The 7,375-nt window shown below is 34.7% G+C and overlaps 1 pseudogene; it reads right to left on the bottom strand.

Moving 5' to 3' along the window:
* Positions 1 to 3,731: 3,731 nt before the first annotated feature.
* On the bottom strand, positions 3,732 to 5,654 carry LOC113071535 (lysine-specific demethylase 8-like; annotated as a pseudogene).
* Between the last annotated feature and the right edge of the window lie 1,721 nt (positions 5,655 to 7,375).

The raw sequence follows: 7,375 nt of genomic DNA, 5'->3' as shown, positions 1-7,375 counted from the left end.
GTGCCAGGCCAATGGGAGGAAATATCCACTGTCACAATTTGTAAAACTTGTGTTGTCTTTTATCAAAGTTACAAAGCTATTATAAAAAACTCACTCGCTACCTCCCAAAGCAATTAGATACTTTAATTTTTTATTTTGTTTTGCTGCTTTAGAAAGAATACATAAAGTGTGCGCTGCATTGTAGAGATGGAAGAGTATATGCGCACAATCTACCACGACCTCATCAAATTGTGCCATGTGTGCCACAACACTGCCCTGCAGGTAAAGACATGAACACGAGTAAAAGTTGAGAAGTTTAATTTATTCAGGAAATCCAGCCTTTAGGTTTCCATTATTTAATTTGAACCGTCATATGGTTTAATTTGAAGTCATTTTAAAGGAACAACTCGGTGACCAAAAAGTCATCAGTACTTGAATAGTTGAATTTACATTTATTGAAATTGTATTTCTATAATAGAATTTATGATAGGGGTTACCTGATAGAATTTTCAAACAGAGCAGACTGCAAACAAGAACTTTTATTTGACATTTAGTGGCAGATGTGTGAAACCTCAGCCTGTTGAATCATGATGCACCTCCCGTGTGTTGCTAGATATTTTGGAGCACGCAGTGACCTTCGTTGCCCTACATGCAATGATTTTTGGCCTCACGAGATTCCGGGTGAACTGTTTTTCTTTAACATCGCTCCACTGATTTAAGATTTTAGATATACTATTTGTGTACTTCAAAATGTTTTAGATTCGAATGTTTTCCTATTTTCTTTTTGTCATTTGCAGAAATGCAGCATTCCCAGTATAACGGAGTTCACAAAATCTGCCTTCATCATCCAAAGAGAACATTGCTCCCTAAGGTAATCTCACAACCTGTTGATTCATCGCTGCAGCTGGCCGTTTGACCATTAATGAGGATGTTTTTGTAAACAATTTTCTATTAATAAAGAATTGTTATTGAGTTGGTTGTTTCTCAGTTACATATTATTTTTGTTGGAATTCTAATTCAAGAGCAAACAAAATTGATTTGCCCTTTAATGGAAATGTATTTGCTCTTATATGGAAACATTTGCTGTCTCTGTAGAATTGTACACTTGCTAAGATTAGGGAAGCGCACTGTTCAAAACAGTGAAATCTTAAAAAATAAATACAAATATTACTTCAAGTTATAAGCAAAGTTCAAAGTGTTGCAACTGAATGTGGTTTACCATTTAATTTAGTTCCCTACATACTGTTCCTGTAGATGACCTGATAGAAAATGCAAATAGCAAACCAAGACCACAAGTTATACAGAAATACATGTACTGTTTAATATATAGCTTGGATACATTGCTGCTTTGGATAAAATATCTGAACAGATGTTAAAAAAAGTCATGCTTTTTTTTAAAAGGATTATTAAATTGTTGATTATAATGACTTACACTGTCTTTTTCACATTGTTTATTGTGCTGTGTAAACATAAAACCATGTCTGCATTTGTAATCAGAGAAACTACAAACAACAAGTGCTACTCTACGCTGCTCAAAACTCACGTTTGAATCATCAGTGGCAAATTCTTTACATATGTAAATGTACATACAGACTGAGTCAGAAGTGCCAGATTGTCCTTGCAAAGTTAAAATTGCCCCACTTTATAGAAACAGCCTTTGTGCACAGCCTTCCCAGGATCAATCGCTGCACACATCTGAATATCTGGGTTGAACTGTTCTGAAACAGTGTTGTAAATACAACTTAACCACTGATTTCTAGTTGTGTCTTCTTTTCGAAAACCATTCGCTATCACAATGAAACACACAACATCTCAACAACATGGTGACAGCGACAGCAACAATTCTACAGCGAGAATCAAAGGTTACTCCTTTCTTAGATTGAACATGTGGGCGATTTTATGGAAATCTTCCCACATAGTGACAAAGAGATGTGGGGGCGTGTTAGAACAAGCTGTTTTAGGGGGGCCTTAGGGGGGCCTGGCAGAGTCTTAACTTTTATAAGAATATCTCTTTGAGTTTGAAACTTTAGTCTTAGCAGCTTTACAGATCTACTTCATGCACCAATAGCTTTTAACACTCCAAAGAGAAAGTAAAAATTTAAATCGCATCATATGACCCCTTTAATTTAGTAGATGCGTTTAACCAAAGTGACTTGCAAATGATGAAAGAAGAAGCAATCAAACCAACAAAAGAGCAACATTATGTCAGTGCTGTGACAAGTATAGGTTAGTATAATGCAGTACATGTAGAAATTTTTTACAATAAAAGCAATAACTATAAAATTAAATTATTTAAATATAAGAAACCGGGTTAGATTGGGGATGCCTTTACAATTAAATTGTAACAAAAGCAAAGATGTAAGAAATATACACTGTAAAAAATAATCCAGAAAATATATGGTAAAAAAAACTGGCAGCTGTGGTTGGAAGAATAATATCATAAAATTACGGTAACACTGTTTTAGGTTTAATGGTTTTATACTGTAAAAAATACGGTAATACCATTTTAGGTTTAATGGTTTTACCTTATATGTACAGTTTAATATCGTAATTTAAATGATATAATATTAATATACTAGCTTATTGAAGTACTGAAATCTGTTTTGTACATTTGTAATACACTGGTAACCACCAAAAGCAGGGGGTGATGAGAAAGTCACACGATGAAACACAAGCAGCTTTTAAATAATAAGATACATAGAAGGTGCAGAGAGTCATTCACACAGACACTTAACACCATCATGGTGAGACTCATTAAAGTGAAATATACAATAAACATTAATTTAAGAACGTTATATGTAACATACAACCCTAATAAACATAACAGACAAGAAAAAAATAAGAAGAAACCTATTTTTTTCAAAGAAAAAACATAAAATTCAAACAAAATTTGAAATGCAATGCAGAGAATTCTGGGAACGTCATGGTTTTTCCCTGTAAATTTTACAGGAATTACCGTTAACCATTTAACAGGTTTGTACTGTAGCATTTTCACGTTTTTTTTTCTTCACATTTTTTAAATCATGCTAATGCTAAAAAACCCCAATCATTTACAGTAAGTATTACATTGATATGTGTGTATAACAAAGAACCTAAAATTAAAAAGTTTGGCATTTATACAAATTAAGTCAATACAAGATTTGGCAGCACGAGATGTTTTATTCTGTACAAATCAGGACCACCAAAAACGGACAGAAAAGCTGCACTGTTAAAAATATTCCGTAAAATATACGGTAAAAAAACGGCAGCTGTGGTTGCCAGAATTATACCGTAAAAAATACGGTAAAACCGTTTTTGGTTTAATGTTTTTAAAATACAGTTACACTGTTGTAGGTTTAACGGTTTTACTTTATATTATACTTTATACAGTTTAATACCATAATTTAACTGATATAATATTAATATAGGAACTTACTGAAGCACTGAAATCTGTTTTGTACCTTTCTATTACACTGGTAATACAAGCACTAAACACCATCATGGTGAGACTCATTTAACTGAAATATGCAATAAACATTAGTTTAACAACATTTTATATAACATACAAACCTAATAAACATAACAGATGAGAAAAAATTAAGAAGAAACATAGTTATTTCAAAGAAAAAACATCAAATTAAAAAATGCAACGCAGAGAATTCTGGGAACGTAAGTTTATGGTTTTTCCCTGTAAAGTTTACAGGAAATTGCCGTTAACAAGTAAACAGGTTTTTACTGTAGCATTTTCACAGTTTTTTACCGTTAAAATCACAGTCATTTTTTACAGTGTGAGCTCTAATAATGCCAGTGCTGTTGAGGTCTGAAGAGGACATCTCTAGACCAGAGAACACACTCCTGATATGAGGTTTTAGAGAAGTCTGGGAACGCCACCAAGTCTGGATTCTCAACCTCCACCTGTTGGTGGTAAAACAATTTTTACCAATTGTTATTTTTTTATAAGATACGATACAACTTAGATTATTTATTTTTTATTATTATTTCAAAACTATTTAAGAACAAGAAACTTGCTGTCATAAATGAGGTTTCTCTTCTACCTGGCAGTAGCTGTGATTGATGTGGATAGAGATTTTTTGTTTCATCTGGGCTTTAAAGCCTGATGTATTTCCTTCCACCCACCTGATGTCCAAAAAACAAAACCAGAACCCTATGAAACAGCGGGAACAAAAGCCTTTGCCTTTCAAATGCCAAATGAACCATTTGTTTCTTGTTTACCTGTGCCAAAACATTCTGTTGAGGATCCTGATGGAGAGGAGACACGATCCCTCCAGGCCCAAACCAGGCATTAATTGTAATGTCATCCTCATCTCCCTCTCCAAGACCGCAATAGTCTGGGATGCGAATATCTTCTTTCAGCACTGGAACCTATCATGAATAACAGCTAGCGTGACTGCTACTGGTTTTGCATGATGCAACATCCATTAGTATATTTCCAAATCTAAGAAGACTGCTTTAGCGCAAATTTAAAATGACTGAGTGCACTTTTAACAGTCATAGTGAGAGTATGAAAGAAATAGTGCAGCCATAAATGAAAACTTCCTTTACACAGATTTGTTTGTTTCTACACTTGGAACAGTTTTGTGGACATTTTAGACTTTCATCACTACCTTTTCAATGGATCTGCAGCGAATGGGTGCCATCAGAATGAGAGTTTAAACATCACAAGTAATGTAGGTAGTCTAAAGGTTTGTCTTTGTAACAAATTAATTTTTAACTTAAAGATGAAAAGATGGCTAAAATGGATTAATCCGTAATACTGATCAATCGACAATATTGATTTCTTCAGTGAAAAGTTGACTTTTCTGAATCGGGTGGGAAATATGCACACACCCCAAATATACAATTACTACAATGAAAAATTCAAAGCTAAATATAAATATAAAAACGATATATACAAATAAACATAAATTTCCTTAAAACTAAAATTAGAAAGCTACTTCAACGTATTTACAAAAACATAATTGACAAATCCTTCATGCTCTTGAGAGATGAACAGGGTCCTTCACTCCTCTCTGCTTCGTTTGGACTCTTCATTACACTTTATTTCTTAAGACACCAACAAGCCTCTGCAAAATGTTGTCCACGATGCCTGCTCCCATTAACAATCCCATGTCACATGTTTTAATGGCCTCCTGGATATTTGGATTTCCATGACACAAACTTAAGACTTTGAATAAGCAGCCACAGGAGTAGACTCTCGTCCAGTCCTTGTCTACATCTCTCCATCTCTCCATGCCCCAGTGTTGACTGTTGAGCTTCTCCCAGGAGTAATCTGTGATCCCCTGAGCTCTTTCAGCAGAAGCTCGACCATCAGCTGATCTCTGGCCAGCTCCAGAAGCCTCAACACACTCAATTCAATCTTCTTGCTGAAGTGAAGCGGGAAGTCACAGACTGTCGAGGGCAAAACAGCTCGAACATCAATTCAAACTGGAGCTATGAGCAGAATAAACTTGTTCAGATCACTTGTAATTGATATTTGATGGGTGATCTGGTGAGAAGTGAACACAGTAGAGGAGAAACACAGCCAGTGCTCATGGTACTAACAGAACTGATGTACAATAAAAGTCATGTTAGTTTCAACTTTCAATGTATAATAGACATAGTTTAAAGACAAAGGTAAACAGCTAACGTTAATTACGTAAGAAATGCGCAACTAACGTAAAAAGAAAAGTATTTAAGCCAAAGCCAGTAGTGCAAACAGTTAAATATAGCACCCGGTTTTAAAGTTCGGCTGGACATACAAAATATAAATAACGTTCCGCTTCAGAAAGCATTCCTTTCATGTCATTTCATTGCAATCGGTAATTGGTGTACACACAATATGAAATAATGTTTATAAATGAATTATAATTATTTATGCAGAAATATAATGATCTGTTTTATGTAACTTTTTTGAAAGTTAACTTTAATATTTAGTCTTTACCTGAAAGATATCACTTTTAAACTCTTTTGAAATAAAAAACGACTGTGTTTTTCTTTTCTTTTTTTTGTGTTAGGCGCCTGTCAATCATTTTGCGCGTTCCCAGTCCATATATGGGAAAACGGAAGTTTAGAGCGCGACAAATGAAGATGAAGCGGCTTTTGTTAGTGAGTGTGCATTTGTCAAACTAACGTGTTATCAATTTAACATCTCCTTACAATGGCTTAAACAAACCTAAAATCAACAGGAAGATCGAAGAAACAAGACCAAAAAGCACCTGACAGGTAACAAAAACATGGTTTGACCATGGCCTTTCGACAGAGGAAGTTCTGTAACGTTCACATAGCTATAACACCTGCATATTCTCAACAATTTATTTATTAGTTGATTTAAATGTTAATTTGTTAATATAGAATAGATTTTTCTATTGTGAAACAACAATGAATAAACTGGAAACATCTGGCCTTTATTGTTTAGCGCTTAGACCTACTTCCAGACAGTAAATAGACAATTAATTTGTCTTATGATTTTTAATGATGATTGACATATTGCCCATTTTAGTTCTGATTGCAACTCCTTACAGCCAAGGTTGTTTCAAGTGAATGGAAGCAGTGTGTTCAGTGCATGATATATATATATATATATATATATATTCTGTAAGAACTATTGTTTATCTATCTGAGGCCTGTGTTCCATATGTATCACAGACATGACCTTTTGCCAACCCTGTGATGTATCATGTAAAAGACAAAAAGCTAATAAATAATTAATTCCTAGTTACAGATAGCTAAGCTTTCATGAGGAGCACTGTGAAGGGCTAAACAATGATCTGAAACCCTAAGCCTCAAGCAATATTTAAATTTCACAAGAATAAAAAAAAGTGATGCAGCACGATATAATGAAAACAGTGATTATGTCTTGTGTTCTGCTGATGTGTTCATAACCCTCTGCTGCTGAGTCAACAAGCCTGTTTACAAACTAGGCCACTTGATTGGATGCTGCACATATAATACAGCTGTATCTTTTAGGTCAGCATCGCTGCAGTATATTGACCGTTAGAACTGGGAAGGACATTCATTGATGCGTCAATCCGTTTTATGTGTTACTTAAATGACAGCATTTGTTTGGTTTTTAATTTACCCTTGATTTCTCCCATGACCCTTGAGCAGACTGCTCTGTGGGAAAGAGCCAGCTGTTAAAGATTCAGATGTTTGCGCAGCTAGATGATCTGTGAAGGTGTTTAGGGGGGCACAGTGAGGTTTTACATAAGATTTTAACACTGCAGTTGTTAAATTGTGTGTGTGTGTGTGTGTTATGTTTAGACTGAATAAAATGAATGCTGAGAAACACTTAGCATATTGCACACATTTCACAATGCAGCATGTCATCATATTCCAGTCAATGATGTCAGGCAGGTTGCTTAAAAAGTTAATCCCCATGTATCATAACCTTCAGTCAAGGCTGCTTCTGACCATTTTT

This window comes from Carassius auratus, unplaced genomic scaffold (genome assembly GCF_003368295.1).
Source record: "Carassius auratus strain Wakin unplaced genomic scaffold, ASM336829v1 scaf_tig00007487, whole genome shotgun sequence".
Classification (NCBI taxonomy): Eukaryota; Metazoa; Chordata; class Actinopteri; order Cypriniformes; family Cyprinidae; genus Carassius; species Carassius auratus.
Note: the sequence above shows the minus strand (reverse complement) of the source record. Positions and strands in the feature narration are given on the sequence as shown.